Below are 17,056 nucleotides of genomic sequence, written 5' to 3'. Positions count from 1 at the left end.
GATTACTCTACTCTTTTTAATAATCTTATAAGCTCATACTTAGCTTTCTTAGACTTGGAAATACCGAAAGCTGCCTTTCTTTTCTGAGTACTTGTTTTTCCTCTCTGTTTCTTTCCTTTATTGTTGTGCTGGCTGGGGGTATATTGTGGCATTTACAAACATTCTTACAATGTGATTACTTTACTCTTAAATCTAATAAGAAATAACTATCTTACTCAGGCTTGGTGGGTCATGCCTATCATCCCATTACCCAGAATGCTGAGGCAGGAGAATCCCTAGTTCAAAGGTCAGCTTGGACTACACAGTGAGATCCTGTCTCAAGAACAACAAAATAGAATCTACTGCAAAATCTTCACAGGGAAAATGATGGAGCATTAAAAAAAAAAAAAAAAAAAAGGAAATCGGTTGTTTCCTTTTCTTCTACCCTTCCTGAGCAGTTCAACCAAAAAGCTAAAAGGTGAAGCTGGAAGGAGCAGGCATTTGTATGTGAGGTAGAGAGGAACAAACATCTTAGTAGCCTGGAGTTGGATGTCAGAGCCTGATAAGAGTAAATTAAGTATCCGCTTGTGTGAAGGTTTATGGAGGACAGACAGCACCTCAGGGTCTCAAAGCCAGAGTGAGATGAACAGGGTATAGTTTTAGGAAAGAGACAAGGTGCAAGGTACTGGAGATTGAGAGGAAGAAGGGAATTTACAGCAGGGCTGAAAGTGATGAGAAGAAATCAATCTCAATTTCTTGGAGCCTGAGAAGACTGAGACCCTAAGTGAAAAGCGCTTCTATGGGAAGGTGGCAAGTGCAGAATATCAGTCAGAACCAAGAAGGAAGACATTACACCTGACACGGGTAAGCAAGAGCTTCCAGGCATTCTGAGGAGTGTTTGTTTGGGAGCAGAAGTGGAAGCAGGATAAGAAGAGCATATACAATGGAGGTGGCCCATACAGTGTGTAGGGGAGGAGAGTTAATCAATTAAAGAAGTAAATTAAGGATAATGAGAACCAAGTTACTCGCTGCTGTAGGATATACAGAGGAGGAAAAGTAGAATGAACCCTGGATGACAGACAAGAACTGGTAGTATAATTTTCAACATAAATGAATATAGAAACAGAACTACAAATATGTGCGGGTATGTGAGTACTTACATATACACTCACTAGAAAACAGCAAAACTCCAGTAAAAATGAGCAGAGAACATTGCTCCTAAAAACTACTTTTCACCAAGAGGAATTGGGGCTCTTTGAAGAAGTGGCTGATTCCACAACTAAGGCAGAGAAAGTAAAAATGAATTTTCAAAAAAAGAAAGAACTTCTCAGAGAAGCATGGGGATGTGTGAAAAGGATTCAGAGCCAACTTCAAGAGCCTCCCATAATCAGGAATGATAGTTATTTATTAAAATCCATTAAGTAAGACAGGAAATTTTGAGTCCATACCAATATAAATAATCAACTAAATTTTGTTGAGCAGCAGGCTAGTCCTATCACCTCAGATTAACCTCCCCCAAATACTTATTAATGACAAGGAGAGGCTGTGAAAAGTATAGAAATTAAGTGTTCAAAGTAAACATGATGAGTAACAGGATAATTCAACATTTTACACCTCTGAGTCTAAGAATACAGCCTCCGTCATCTATGCTGCTCTTGCCAAACGTGCATATAACTTGAAGCTGATCCATCTAGCCTCTCTCTCCTGATGGGTTATTATACTACGCTCCAGATATTCTGTTTCTCTAACACTCAATAAAGGAAATGAAAATATTTAAAATTAGAGCTAGCTGTGCTGGTCTGCACTAGCAATCCCTCTTATCCCTGCAAGCTCATCACTGGGGAAGCTGAGGCAAGAGGATCAAAACATCCAGGGTGGTCTGGGTTACAGAGTGAGTTCAAGGCCAGCCTTAGCTACATAGCTGCCTCAACAAACTATTAGGGACAAAATTCTACATCTTCTTTTTGTCCTTCACAAAGAAAGGCCACCCTGTGTATTGACAGGATACAAATAATCTGACAGAAAATGAGTAAAACACATACACAAGTAATTTACAAAGATAATGAATAGTATCGGTACCAATTAAAGACAAATGCCATCTGTTTTACTCATCAATGAAATAAATGAAAATTAAACAGACTGCAAGCAACTACACTGGCAAGACTTAGGAAAACAGGCACTCATACAGAATTGATAGTAATAAAGCAGTCAGTAGGCTTTGAGAAGAACAATTTATCAGATACTATAAAAACTATAAACAGGTAAACATGTTTATCTTTTACCTTTTAATTCTAGAATTCCAATCCTTGACAGTATTTCTTCCGGCACAAAGATGTCTTCTCAAGGACCATTAATTGCAATAGGTATCTGTATCAAACACCAAGAAACTGTAAGAACGCAGTTAATTTATAGAACACTCTCATTATAAAATAATATGCAGTCTTTTCAAGACTGGGTGCCTCAAATGGCTGGTAACACAACACAGCTGGGAAGTATGTAATGTTAACAGAAAAAAACAAGTTAAAAAGCAAGATATATACTATTTCAACTTATGACTTAGAAGAAGTCTGTGCCTTACATATATCTTACACCTAATATACTCTATATAATTTTTGAAAATTAAAGAAGTAATGTTTCTAACCTCCATTAAATTTTAAAATCCTGTCCCTATCTTTAGTATGAAAAACTATATGCTAAATTCTGTAAGAACCCTCGCTTGCCACAGTAAGGTAAAGCAGATCCTAGATTTATTGAAGGAGATAAAAAAGATGTATCATCATAAAATTCATTGTAAATAAAGTTAAAGAGCGGGGACTATTACCTGGTCATTTACATAATGCAAAAACACCTAGCATGTAAAATATATGAGTCACAAAAGTGTTGCATTCTAGAGAAAGGATTTACTACCATAGAACTCTAGGGCCACAATGACTATCTATTAACAGAAAAGTAAAATAATGACTGCTGTATGGCACTCAAGAAATATTTATTACATGAGTTAACTGCTTCTAAAACAGGTTTAACCATGTCTTCTAGTAATCTCCACACAACTCAGAATAAAAAGTACACTTACAGCCAGGTGTGATGGAGCACACCTATAATCCCAGTTCTTCAGAGGCTCTGAGGCATGAGGATCCCAAGTTCCAGGCCAGCCTACAGGGCAAAAGTCTCCTCAAAAACAAGTCCAGTCCATGGGCTCACACCTTTCACCTAACCAAAACGCAGATGTTGGGAAGATCACAGTTCAAGGACACCCTGAGCAAAATATTGCTAGACCTCACCTCAACCAAATAAACTGGCACATTGTAGCAGGCAACTGTATAAACATGAGCAGATTAAAGAGCAAGCCAAATAAATGAAAAGCCTGCTGACACTTATTAATCAAGGTGAGGTCCCTGGGTTTCTCCTACCAATGTACAGGCCAAGCATGACTTATTAGATACCAAGAGTCCCAAACTCAGGTAAAATGATGTGTAGGTCACATTACATCATCCACAACTCCACTGCCATTCCCTGTGGGAGTGAGGTGTGGCCCAGTCACATCCTCAGTAAAAAAAAACCACATTCTACCACCTTGAAAACTCTGATAGTAAGCTGAAACTAACAAGCTTCCTAAAGAAAAGTGACCCATCAAACAGCTCAATTCCAGCTCCTGTGGTTGGCCTGCGGGTTAGAAGGGACCAGCCATTGCTAACACATCAGCTCCTCTAGGAACTTCTTTAGAGAACGTGGCTAATCAAACAAGCTGACCATGACTGCTGAACTCCAAGAAGAGCCTGAGATTAAAAACCCTGAGTGAACCCCCCCTCCCAAAAAAGAATGCTGTCTAATAGAGAAGGGCACCATCAAATGCCACACAGCCCAACCTATCAATCTTAAAATGGGAGAACTCTCATTAGAAATCAGACTGAAGCACCCAGTGTAATCATTAAACTCAGAGAAACAACCCACTTCCCCCCCATAAAAAAAGAAACTTGGACAATTAAGATTTCTATATGAATATAGATGTATATGTAATATTTAATTATTAAAAAAAATCTAATACTTAAACCTCCTTTTTCCATTCTTTTGAAATTTTAATTTCCTTAGCCTCCTCTCCTGTTTCATTTTTTTCCTTACCCCTGACATCCTTTTTTTTTTTTTTCATCTTTTCCTATCCTCTCTTCATGTTCTCCCTCTTGTCCCTTCTCCTCCATACTAACCACTCACTGAGTATTCTATCATAGAGACTTTACACATTACTCCCATTCTTCCTACCCCTCTCCAATCACTAACAATAGCACCCTCTCCCACAATGACCGAAACAACCATTGGCTTGGGTTGAAAAAGATTTACCAAGGTGATGGCCCATTCAAACAGGCAGGAATAGCTATACTTATAACAAATAAAGTAGACTTCAAGCTTAAGTTAGTCAGAAAACAACACAAAGTAGAAACTTCATGCTAATAAAGAGCAATACATCAACATGAAGTAACAATTGTTTACTTGAATGCACCCAAAGTCAGTGTACCCAACTTCATTTAACATACACAACTATACCTGATATCACGGGCACTCTGCACAGTGATAGTGGAAGACTTCAATACTCTTCTCACACCAATACATAGGTCATTCAGACAAAAGGCAATATAAAAACTTTAGAAGTCATTGACACCACAGAGCAAATGGACCTGACAGAGGTGTACAAAGTATTCAATTCTGCAACAGCAACAAGGTACATTCTTCTCAACAACCCATGGAACGTTCTCCAAAATAAGTATTTTAGCTCACAAAGCAAGTCCTAAGGAATAAAAAATTTAAATGTCTGACCGTAACAAAATAATCTGAACTCACAAGAAAAAACAAAAAAACAGAATATATTCAACCACCCGGACACTGAACAACACACTGCTCCATGATCAGTGGATCATTGAAGAAATGAGCCAGCAAATCAAATGCTCCTGGAATTTAATGAAAGTGAAAGCACAACAAAAGAAAAGAAAATGAAAGCACAATCTACCAGAGCCTATAGGACACAGCAAACTCAGTGTGCTAAGGGAGAAGGTTCACAGTCATGAATGCATATATTAAAAACGCAAATCTCAAATAAATGACCTAACGCTGTATCTCAAACTTCTAGAAAAACAACAAACTAAACCCACAACTAGAAAGAGAGGATCAATAAAAATAAGGGCCAAAATTGACGAAATAGAGAACAAAAAAACGGCTGAAAGAAAAATCTAGTTGTTTCCTATGATAAACAACATTGATAAACCCCTAGCAAATCTGACTAAAATGAGGGAAAAGACCCAAATTAATAAAATTAGAAGTGAAAAAGGGGAAAGCACAACAAGCACCAAGAAAATCCAGTGACTCGTTTTGGAGTATTTTGAAAACCTATATTCAAATAAATTGGAAAATAAAAGACTGGTCAAATTTCTAGATGTGTATAATCAGCCAAAATTGAACCAAGAGGACACAAATCACCTAAATGTATCTGTAACAAGCAATGAAATTGAAGGAGCAATAGAGGCTCCCAAAAAGAAATATCCAGGATTCACTGCTGAATTCTACCAGACGTTTAAAGAAATAATACCAACACTCCTCAATCTTTGCCAAGAAACAGAAAGGGCAGGAATGGTGCCAATGGCATTCTATGAAGCCAATATTACCCTCATCCCCAAACTGGACAAAGGCACAAAAAGAAATGAATTATAGGCCAATCACTTTATGAAATTAGATGCAGAAATCCTCTATAAAATACTGGTGAACTGAATTCGATAACGTATCAAAAGGTCATATTATCATGACCAAGTCAGTTTCATCCCAGGGATACAGGGATGCTTCAATATATGCAAATCACTAAACGTAATCTAGCATTTTAATAAAAACAAAGAAAAAAACATGATCTCAATAAATGCAGAAAAAACCCTTCAACAAATTCAACATTCTTTCATGACAAAACTGTTGATGAAACTAGGAACAGAAGGAAAGTGAGTCATACAATAAAGGCTATATATAACAAGCCTACAGTCAACGTCATACTAAGTGGAGGAAAAATTCAAACAATTTCTTCTAAAGTCAGGAACAAGACAAGGGTTCCACTTTCTCCATTAATGTCCAACATAGCCTTGTAATTTCTAGCTACAGCAGTAAGATAGGAAGAAGAAGTGAAAGAAATTCGAGTACGAAAAGAAGGATGAAACTATCCTATTTGCAGATCACATGATCTTAGACCAGAAAACTCGGCCAAAAAAAACTCCACCTTCAGAAATGTAGAAGGACACAAAATCAATTCACAAAAATCACTGGCCTTTGTATATACCAACCAAGAGCAGACGGAGAAAGAATACAGGAAAACAATTCCATTTATGATAGCTTCCAAAATAAACTTAACAAAGGAAGTGAAGTGAAAACTATAAACCACTGAAAAAAATCAAAGTCAGCTAAAACTGATAGAAAGGTCTCCTATGCTCATGACTGGCAGAGTCAATAGTGTGAAACGGCTACATTACCAAAAGCAATCTACATGTTCAACGCAATCCGCATCAAAATTCAAAAGACATTCATCAGAGAGAATGAAAAATCACAAAAAGTTCATTTGAAAGCCCAAAAGACCATTAAGAGCCAACACTAGAGATCACAATACCCAACTTCAAACTATACTTCAGAGACATAGCAATCAAAACAAAAACAGACATGTTTACAACTACGTACCGAGTTACAGAAATACACAAAGACCCAAACGCATAAAGAAAGAAAGAAGGTTGTCCGGGAGAAATTAACACGACCCTAAAAGGTCTAAGGGCTTCCCCTGCAAGAATACACAGCCAAGCTACAAAATGCCTGGCCCTGATCGCAAACCCATTTCTCTGCCCCTCACACAAACCAACACATCTCATCCAAAGGCACAAGTGTGCCAGGAAGCAAAGTCAAGCCAGTTTCACCATTCCCCCAGCTTGCCAAGCCCCTTAGAAACATGGACAGACTACAGAGCAAGGCGAACAAGACCAAAGCCTCCTGCCCTTTGGAACAAGAGCCCAGGGAGCCCAGGCACCCATCACAAGCCAAGCCAAGGCAAGCCAGGAAAGCCAGCAAGCAGACAAACAAGCAAGCTAGGAGAGGAAACTCACCTGGAGGTTGACAGGCTTCCGAATACCGAATACGGGGGGACTTGACACAAACCCCTGGCCTGAGGCAAGCCGCCGCCTTGAAGCGCCTGCCTAGCCGCCGCCGCCGCCCCCCCCGTCCGGGGCCGGCCGCTAGGGAGCTGCGCCACCGCCCAGGCGGGTGCAGGCGCCTTCCCGCCAGCACGGGTCTCCCAGCGGCGGTGGCGCTGCCGCACCGAGCTGCTGCCCGAACGTCCTCCCCCCACCAGTGGCCCACTCCACAGCGCCGAGGCCCCAAGCCCTGGCTGCTGCAGCCCATCCGGCCGGGTCCCCTTGCTCACTCACCCGCGCGAGGCTGGTCGGTTCTCGGGTCCTCCGTGTGCGCGCGCCTGCGCGCCCGCGATGCCTGGCCGCTCAGGGTGGCAAAGGCCCCAGGGGGGACTCCCGCAGGAGGCCGGCACGCAGCCTAAAAAAGACAAGCCTGTCAGAAGACAGCTTCAAGCGCTGCCCAGAGCCCAGCTGCACGGCGCACGGCGAGGGGGGGGTGGGCGGGGGTCGGTAAACGTCCCAAACACCAGACTTGGCCTGCCCAGAAGGACCCTCTGCCTCTCTCCCAGAGCAAGAGCACCAGGAGCCCTCCTCTTCTCTGCATTTCTCCAGGAGTCCCCCAGGCTTGGGTGGCCTGCAGGGACCTGGAGCCCAGCTCCGACCCCCCTCCACACACACACCCCCCCCCACCCCAGCTCTGCAGGGCCCACCTCCCTCCACCTGCCATCCACTCCCCTGCCCCACCCCCACCCGCCCTCCCTCAGCAGCCAGGGCCAGCCCAGGAGGCAGGGAGGGAGGCTTGGTGGGATCCTTTGCCCAAAACTGCCTCTGTCTGCTGTGCACAAACACAGCACTTCACAGAGCAGGGCCAGGGCACCTGCCTCAGCTCACTGGAACCCACCAGCCAAGGAACCTGCTCAGCCCTGCCCTCCTCCCCCAATGCGTAGGTCTCCCCTAAGTTTTCAAAATTGCACCACTCATTCTTTCCAAGGTCCCCTACACTCCCTGGACATTGTCCAATCCTCTCCTCCTCTTTGCTCCCAGCACCTCCATGCTACACTCCAGGAGATCCCCACCGTCCCCACCTCACCTTAGAGCAGATCCATGCCTGATGAAGGAAGTCATCCCAGTGTAGTGAAATAAAACTTCTTCAAAGTTTTTCTTCTGCAAATCATAAAGCATCATATTCCTGGTGTGTACACTTCACCTGTACCCATATTACTTCTCCCCTGTATACTACTGTGTCCTGAACTCAGAAGAAAATCACATTTGCAGCTTATTTTACTGTGGGCCTCAACTGTGCAACATGCTAAGAGGAAAAAAATAAAGCCTAGCCTCTCGCTGAGCCTTGTGACAACATATACACAAAATGTCTTTATATGGTATCTACTACACAGAGATGTTCAGGAAGTACTGCTACTCTTTTTCCTTTCTTACCTGTCCCATTTTCCTCTGCACATTTCAAGTTCCTCTGCCAAAATTCAGATCAAACACCATTCATTCATTAACACTTTCTATACAATGAGAGCCTATGATGAGTCTCTACTCCCACTTCCTGCATGGGGACAGGAAATGTTTCTCTTCTTTTTTACCCATTTCACCTCACATTTATCCTGTTATACTAAATTTCTTTCCTAATAAACTTTACTATTATTTTTGTTACAAAAAATAATAGTGTACAAAAATACTAGCGAAGTACTATCTTCTTTCCCCAGTATTACTATTGTATTTCTTCTTCCCTTTCATATTCAATCATTCACTCTTTGCACCTCCCTCCCTCTCCCCTCTCTACAATACTGTATTTTGAACTATTTCATTCTATTTAATGTAAAAATAAACTTATCATGACAATTCATTACATTTTTAAGAAAACAAAACTGTTCGTGTGTATGCTGGGGTTGGAGTGGGAAGGTGATCTGAAACAAGAAAAGTAACCGAACTGCCATGTTTTTTTCTCTTCCCATCTTTCCGAAGTCAAATAAGGAGGTGATTAAGAAAATGTAAAGAGCATTCCGGAGCAGTCTCCAGAGTCAATATTCAAGAAACAGATACATTAAAGTCTTTCCTAAAAATAAATAAATGCCATTAAAAGCATTCCAAGTTTGGTAAATCACTGCTTAAAATCTCACAGTTGTTAATCCATATGAAATATACAACAAAGTACAAGAGAACATATTCTACTTACCAACAAGGAGCCACCCAACACTGGAATTGAGTGATTTGGGGACAATGTTGTCAGGCTTCCTTTGATCCATTACTGGATGTTTTTCTAGTTCAGCATCTGAAGAGCTAAAATATGCCAATGGTTAAGTATAGAATGAGCAATTCATAAAATTACAAGAGGAACCATGGGGGGGGGAATTTATTGAATAAATGAGCTTTATTACATCAAGTTGTTTCCTTGAAAGAAAAAAGGTAAAAATGCAACTAAATAAACTCAATTTCAAAATAAAATGTAACAGAATGGGTATTTGTAATGTCCTGGTTTCATCATTTTAATGTGAGTAGTGACTAAGGTTAAGTTACTTAGGTTTACATGATTACTCTACTCTTTTTAATAATCTTATAAGCTCATACTTAGCTTTCTTAGACTTGGAAATACCGAAAGCTGCCTTTCTTTTCTGAGTACTTGTTTTTCCTCTCTGTTTCTTTCCTTTATTGTTGTGCTGGCTGGGGGTATATTGTGGCATTTACAAACATTCTTACAATGTGATTACTTTACTCTTAAATCTAATAAGAAATAACTATCTTACTCAGGCTTGGTGGGTCATGCCTATCATCCCATTACCCAGAATGCTGAGGCAGGAGAATCCCTAGTTCAAAGGTCAGCTTGGACTACACAGTGAGATCCTGTCTCAAGAACAACAAAATAGAATCTACTGCAAAATCTTCACAGGGAAAATGATGGAGCATTAAAAAAAAAAAAAAAAAAAGGAAATCGGTTGTTTCCTTTTCTTCTACCCTTCCTGAGCAGTTCAACCAAAAAGCTAAAAGGTGAAGCTGGAAGGAGCAGGCATTTGTATGTGAGGTAGAGAGGAACAAACATCTTAGTAGCCTGGAGTTGGATGTCAGAGCCTGATAAGAGTAAATTAAGTATCCGCTTGTGTGAAGGTTTATGGAGGACAGACAGCACCTCAGGGTCTCAAAGCCAGAGTGAGATGAACAGGGTATAGTTTTAGGAAAGAGACAAGGTGCAAGGTACTGGAGATTGAGAGGAAGAAGGGAATTTACAGCAGGGCTGAAAGTGATGAGAAGAAATCAATCTCAATTTCTTGGAGCCTGAGAAGACTGAGACCCTAAGTGAAAAGCGCTTCTATGGGAAGGTGGCAAGTGCAGAATATCAGTCAGAACCAAGAAGGAAGACATTACACCTGACACGGGTAAGCAAGAGCTTCCAGGCATTCTGAGGAGTGTTTGTTTGGGAGCAGAAGTGGAAGCAGGATAAGAAGAGCATATACAATGGAGGTGGCCCATACAGTGTGTAGGGGAGGAGAGTTAATCAATTAAAGAAGTAAATTAAGGATAATGAGAACCAAGTTACTCGCTGCTGTAGGATATACAGAGGAGGAAAAGTAGAATGAACCCTGGATGACAGACAAGAACTGGTAGTATAATTTTCAACATAAATGAATATAGAAATAGAACTACAAATATGTGCGGGTATGTGTGTACTTACATATACACTCACTAGAAAACAGCAAAACTCCAGTAAAAATGAGCAGAGAACATTGCTCCTAAAAACTACTTTTCACCAAGAGGAATTGGGGCTCTTTGAAGAAGTGGCTGATTCCACAACTAAGGCAGAGAAAGTAAAAATGAATTTTCAAAAAAAGAAAGAACTTCTCAGAGAAGCATGGGGATGTGTGAAAAGGATTCAGAGCCAACTTCAAGAGCCTCCCATAATCAGGAATGATAGTTATTTATTAAAATCCATTAAGTAAGACAGGAAATTTTGAGTCCATACCAATATAAATAATCAACTAAATTTTGTTGAGCAGCAGGCTAGTCCTATCACCTCAGATTAACCTCCCCCAAATACTTATTAATGACAAGGAGAGGCTGTGAAAAGTATAGAAATTAAGTGTTCAAAGTAAACATGATGAGTAACAGGATAATTCAACATTTTACACCTCTGAGTCTAAGAATACAGCCTCCGTCATCTATGCTGCTCTTGCCAAACGTGCATATAACTTGAAGCTGATCCATCTAGCCTCTCTCTCCTGATGGGTTATTATACTACGCTCCAGATATTCTGTTTCTCTAACACTCAATAAAGGAAATGAAAATATTTAAAATTAGAGCTAGCTGTGCTGGTCTGCACTAGCAATCCCTCTTATCCCTGCAAGCTCATCACTGGGGAAGCTGAGGCAAGAGGATCAAAACATCCAGGGTGGTCTGGGTTACAGAGTGAGTTCAAGGCCAGCCTTAGCTACATAGCTGCCTCAACAAACTATTAGGGACAAAATTCTACATCTTCTTTTTGTCCTTCACAAAGAAAGGCCACCCTGTGTATTGACAGGATACAAATAATCTGACAGAAAATGAGTAAAACACATACACAAGTAATTTACAAAGATAATGAATAGTATCGGTACCAATTAAAGACAAATGCCATCTGTTTTACTCATCAATGAAATAAATGAAAATTAAACAGACTGCAAGCAACTACACTGGCAAGACTTAGGAAAACAGGCACTCATACAGAATTGATAGTAATAAAGCAGTCAGTAGGCTTTGAGAAGAACAATTTATCAGATACTATAAAAACTATAAACAGGTAAACATGTTTATCTTTTACCTTTTAATTCTAGAATTCCAATCCTTGACAGTATTTCTTCCGGCACAAAGATGTCTTCTCAAGGACCATTAATTGCAATAGGTATCTGTATCAAACACCAAGAAACTGTAAGAACGCAGTTAATTTATAGAACACTCTCATTATAAAATAATATGCAGTCTTTTCAAGACTGGGTGCCTCAAATGGCTGGTAACACAACACAGCTGGGAAGTATGTAATGTTAACAGAAAAAAACAAGTTAAAAAGCAAGATATATACTATTTCAACTTATGACTTAGAAGAAGTCTGTGCCTTACATATATCTTACACCTAATATACTCTATATAATTTTTGAAAATTAAAGAAGTAATGTTTCTAACCTCCATTAAATTTTAAAATCCTGTCCCTATCTTTAGTATGAAAAACTATATGCTAAATTCTGTAAGAACCCTCGCTTGCCACAGTAAGGTAAAGCAGATCCTAGATTTATTGAAGGAGATAAAAAAGATGTATCATCATAAAATTCATTGTAAATAAAGTTAAAGAGCGGGGACTATTACCTGGTCATTTACATAATGCAAAAACACCTAGCATGTAAAATATATGAGTCACAAAAGTGTTGCATTCTAGAGAAAGGATTTACTACCATAGAACTCTAGGGCCACAATGACTATCTATTAACAGAAAAGTAAAATAATGACTGCTGTATGGCACTCAAGAAATATTTATTACATGAGTTAACTGCTTCTAAAACAGGTTTAACCATGTCTTCTAGTAATCTCCACACAACTCAGAATAAAAAGTACACTTACAGCCAGGTGTGATGGAGCACACCTATAATCCCAGTTCTTCAGAGGCTCTGAGGCATGAGGATCCCAAGTTCCAGGCCAGCCTACAGGGCAAAAGTCTCCTCAAAAACAAGTCCAGTCCATGGGCTCACACCTTTCACCTAACCAAAACGCAGATGTTGGGAAGATCACAGTTCAAGGACACCCTGAGCAAAATATTGCTAGACCTCACCTCAACCAAATAAACTGGCACATTGTAGCAGGCAACTGTATAAACATGAGCAGATTAAAGAGCAAGCCAAATAAATGAAAAGCCTGCTGACACTTATTAATCAAGGTGAGGTCCCTGGGTTTCTCCTACCAATGTACAGGCCAAGCATGACTTATTAGATACCAAGAGTCCCAAACTCAGGTAAAATGATGTGTAGGTCACATTACATCATCCACAACTCCACTGCCATTCCCTGTGGGAGTGAGGTGTGGCCCAGTCACATCCTCAGTAAAAAAAAACCACATTCTACCACCTTGAAAACTCTGATAGTAAGCTGAAACTAACAAGCTTCCTAAAGAAAAGTGACCCATCAAACAGCTCAATTCCAGCTCCTGTGGTTGGCCTGCGGGTTAGAAGGGACCAGCCATTGCTAACACATCAGCTCCTCTAGGAACTTCTTTAGAGAACGTGGCTAATCAAACAAGCTGACCATGACTGCTGAACTCCAAGAAGAGCCTGAGATTAAAAACCCTGAGTGAACCCCCCCTCCCAAAAAAGAATGCTGTCTAATAGAGAAGGGCACCATCAAATGCCACACAGCCCAACCTATCAATCTTAAAATGGGAGAACTCTCATTAGAAATCAGACTGAAGCACCCAGTGTAATCATTAAACTCAGAGAAACAACCCACTTCCCCCCCATAAAAAAAGAAACTTGGACAATTAAGATTTCTATATGAATATAGATGTATATGTAATATTTAATTATTAAAAAAAATCTAATACTTAAACCTCCTTTTTCCATTCTTTTGAAATTTTAATTTCCTTAGCCTCCTCTCCTGTTTCATTTTTTTCCTTACCCCTGACATCCTTTTTTTTTTTTCATCTTTTCCTATCCTCTCTTCATGTTCTCCCTCTTGTCCCTTCTCCTCCATACTAACCACTCACTGAGTATTCTATCATAGAGACTTTACACATTACTCCCATTCTTCCTACCCCTCTCCAATCACTAACAATAGCACCCTCTCCCACAATGACCGAAACAACCATTGGCTTGGGTTGAAAAAGATTTACCAAGGTGATGGCCCATTCAAACAGGCAGGAATAGCTATACTTATAACAAATAAAGTAGACTTCAAGCTTAAGTTAGTCAGAAAACAACACAAAGTAGAAACTTCATGCTAATAAAGAGCAATACATCAACATGAAGTAACAATTGTTTACTTGAATGCACCCAAAGTCAGTGTACCCAACTTCATTTAACATACACAACTATACCTGATATCACGGGCACTCTGCACAGTGATAGTGGAAGACTTCAATACTCTTCTCACACCAATACATAGGTCATTCAGACAAAAGGCAATATAAAAACTTTAGAAGTCATTGACACCACAGAGCAAATGGACCTGACAGAGGTGTACAAAGTATTCAATTCTGCAACAGCAACAAGGTACATTCTTCTCAACAACCCATGGAACGTTCTCCAAAATAAGTATTTTAGCTCCCAAAGCAAGTCCTAAGGAATAAAAAATTTAAATGTCTGACCGTAACAAAATAATCTGAACTCACAAGAAAAAACAAAAAAACAGAATATATTCAACCACCCGGACACTGAACAACACACTGCTCCATGATCAGTGGATCATTGAAGAAATGAGCCAGCAAATCAAATGCTCCTGGAATGTAATGAAAGTGAAAGCACAACAAAAGAAAAGAAAATGAAAGCACAATCTACCAGAGCCTATAGGACACAGCAAACTCAGTGTGCTAAGGGAGAAGGTTCACAGTCATGAATGCATATATTAAAAACGCAAATCTCAAATAAATGACCTAACGCTGTATCTCAAACTTCTAGAAAAACAACAAACTAAACCCACAACTAGAAAGAGAGGATCAATAAAAATAAGGGCCAAAATTGACGAAATAGAGAACAAAAAAACGGCTGAAAGAAAAATCTAGTTGTTTCCTATGATAAACAACATTGATAAACCCCTAGCAAATCTGACTAAAATGAGGGAAAAGACCCAAATTAATAAAATTAGAAGTGAAAAAGGGGAAAGCACAACAAGCACCAAGAAAATCCAGTGACTCGTTTTGGAGTATTTTGAAAACCTATATTCAAATAAATTGGAAAATAAAAGACTGGTCAAATTTCTAGATGTGTATAATCAGCCAAAATTGAACCAAGAGGACACAAATCACCTAAATGTATCTGTAACAAGCAATGAAATTGAAGGAGCAATAGAGGCTCCCAAAAAGAAATATCCAGGATTCACTGCTGAATTCTACCAGACGTTTAAAGAAATAATACCAACACTCCTCAATCTTTGCCAAGAAACAGAAAGGGCAGGAATGGTGCCAATGGCATTCTATGAAGCCAATATTACCCTCATCCCCAAACTGGACAAAGGCACAAAAAGAAATGAATTATAGGCCAATCACTTTATGAAATTAGATGCAGAAATCCTCTATAAAATACTGGTGAACTGAATTCGATAACGTATCAAAAGGTCATATTATCATGACCAAGTCAGTTTCATCCCAGGGATACAGGGATGCTTCAATATATGCAAATCACTAAACGTAATCTAGCATTTTAATAAAAACAAAGAAAAAAACATGATCTCAATAAATGCAGAAAAAACCCTTCAACAAATTCAACATTCTTTCATGACAAAACTGTTGATGAAACTAGGAACAGAAGGAAAGTGAGTCATACAATAAAGGCTATATATAACAAGCCTACAGTCAACGTCATACTAAGTGGAGGAAAAATTCAAACAATTTCTTCTAAAGTCAGGAACAAGACAAGGGTTCCACTTTCTCCATTAATGTCCAACATAGCCTTGTAATTTCTAGCTACAGCAGTAAGATAGGAAGAAGAAGTGAAAGAAATTCGAGTACGAAAAGAAGGATGAAACTATCCTATTTGCAGATCACATGATCTTAGACCAGAAAACTCGGCCAAAAAAAACTCCACCTTCAGAAATGTAGAAGGACACAAAATCAATTCACAAAAATCACTGGCCTTTGTATATACCAACCAAGAGCAGACGGAGAAAGAATACAGGAAAACAATTCCATTTATGATAGCTTCCAAAATAAACTTAACAAAGGAAGTGAAGTGAAAACTATAAACCACTGAAAAAAATCAAAGTCAGCTAAAACTGATAGAAAGGTCTCCTATGCTCATGACTGGCAGAGTCAATAGTGTGAAACGGCTACATTACCAAAAGCAATCTACATGTTCAACGCAATCCGCATCAAAATTCAAAAGACATTCATCAGAGAGAATGAAAAATCACAAAAAGTTCATTTGAAAGCCCAAAAGACCATTAAGAGCCAACACTAGAGATCACAATACCCAACTTCAAACTATACTTCAGAGACATAGCAATCAAAACAAAAACAGACATGTTTACAACTACGTACCGAGTTACAGAAATACACAAAGACCCAAACGCATAAAGAAAGAAAGAAGGTTGTCCGGGAGAAATTAACACGACCCTAAAAGGTCTAAGGGCTTCCCCTGCAAGAATACACAGCCAAGCTACAAAATGCCTGGCCCTGATCGCAAACCCATTTCTCTGCCCCTCACACAAACCAACACATCTCATCCAAAGGCACAAGTGTGCCAGGAAGCAAAGTCAAGCCAGTTTCACCATTCCCCCAGCTTGCCAAGCCCCTTAGAAACATGGACAGACTACAGAGCAAGGCGAACAAGACCAAAGCCTCCTGCCCTTTGGAACAAGAGCCCAGGGAGCCCAGGCACCCATCACAAGCCAAGCCAAGGCAAGCCAGGAAAGCCAGCAAGCAGACAAACAAGCAAGCTAGGAGAGGAAACTCACCTGGAGGTTGACAGGCTTCCGAATACCGAATACGGGGGGACTTGACACAAACCCCTGGCCTGAGGCAAGCCGCCGCCTTGAAGCGCCTGCCTAGCCGCCGCCGCCGCCCCCCCCGTCCGGGGCCGGCCGCTAGGGAGCTGCGCCACCGCCCAGGCGGGTGCAGGCGCCTTCCCGCCAGCACGGGTCTCCCAGCGGCGGTGGCGCTGCCGCACCGAGCTGCTGCCCGAACGTCCTCCCCCCACCAGTGGCCCACTCCACAGCGCCGAGGCCCCAAGCCCTGGCTGCTGCAGCCCATCCGGCCGGGTCCCCTTGCTC

The 17,056-nt window shown here is 40.4% G+C and overlaps 1 long non-coding RNA gene across 2 annotated transcripts; it reads right to left on the bottom strand.

Moving 5' to 3' along the window:
- Positions 1-7,880: 7,880 nt before the first annotated feature.
- Positions 7,881-16,831, bottom strand: LOC141410918 (uncharacterized). Of its 2 annotated transcripts, none has more exons than XR_012435721.1 (3): positions 11,914-16,831; positions 9,301-9,404; positions 7,881-8,279 (listed from the first exon to the last, which is right to left on the bottom strand). It is a non-coding gene; the product is annotated as an uncharacterized lncRNA (long non-coding RNA). The 2 variants fall into 2 exon arrangements; XR_012435722.1 differs by having other exon boundaries at positions 7,881-9,404; positions 11,914-11,998; positions 12,705-16,831.
- Between the last annotated feature and the right edge of the window lie 225 nt (positions 16,832-17,056).

The sequence above is a fragment of the Castor canadensis genome, chromosome 9 (genome assembly GCF_047511655.1).
Source record: "Castor canadensis chromosome 9, mCasCan1.hap1v2, whole genome shotgun sequence".
In the NCBI taxonomy this organism is placed as follows: Eukaryota; Metazoa; Chordata; class Mammalia; order Rodentia; family Castoridae; genus Castor; species Castor canadensis.
This window is presented reverse-complemented; position numbering and strand designations above follow the sequence as displayed.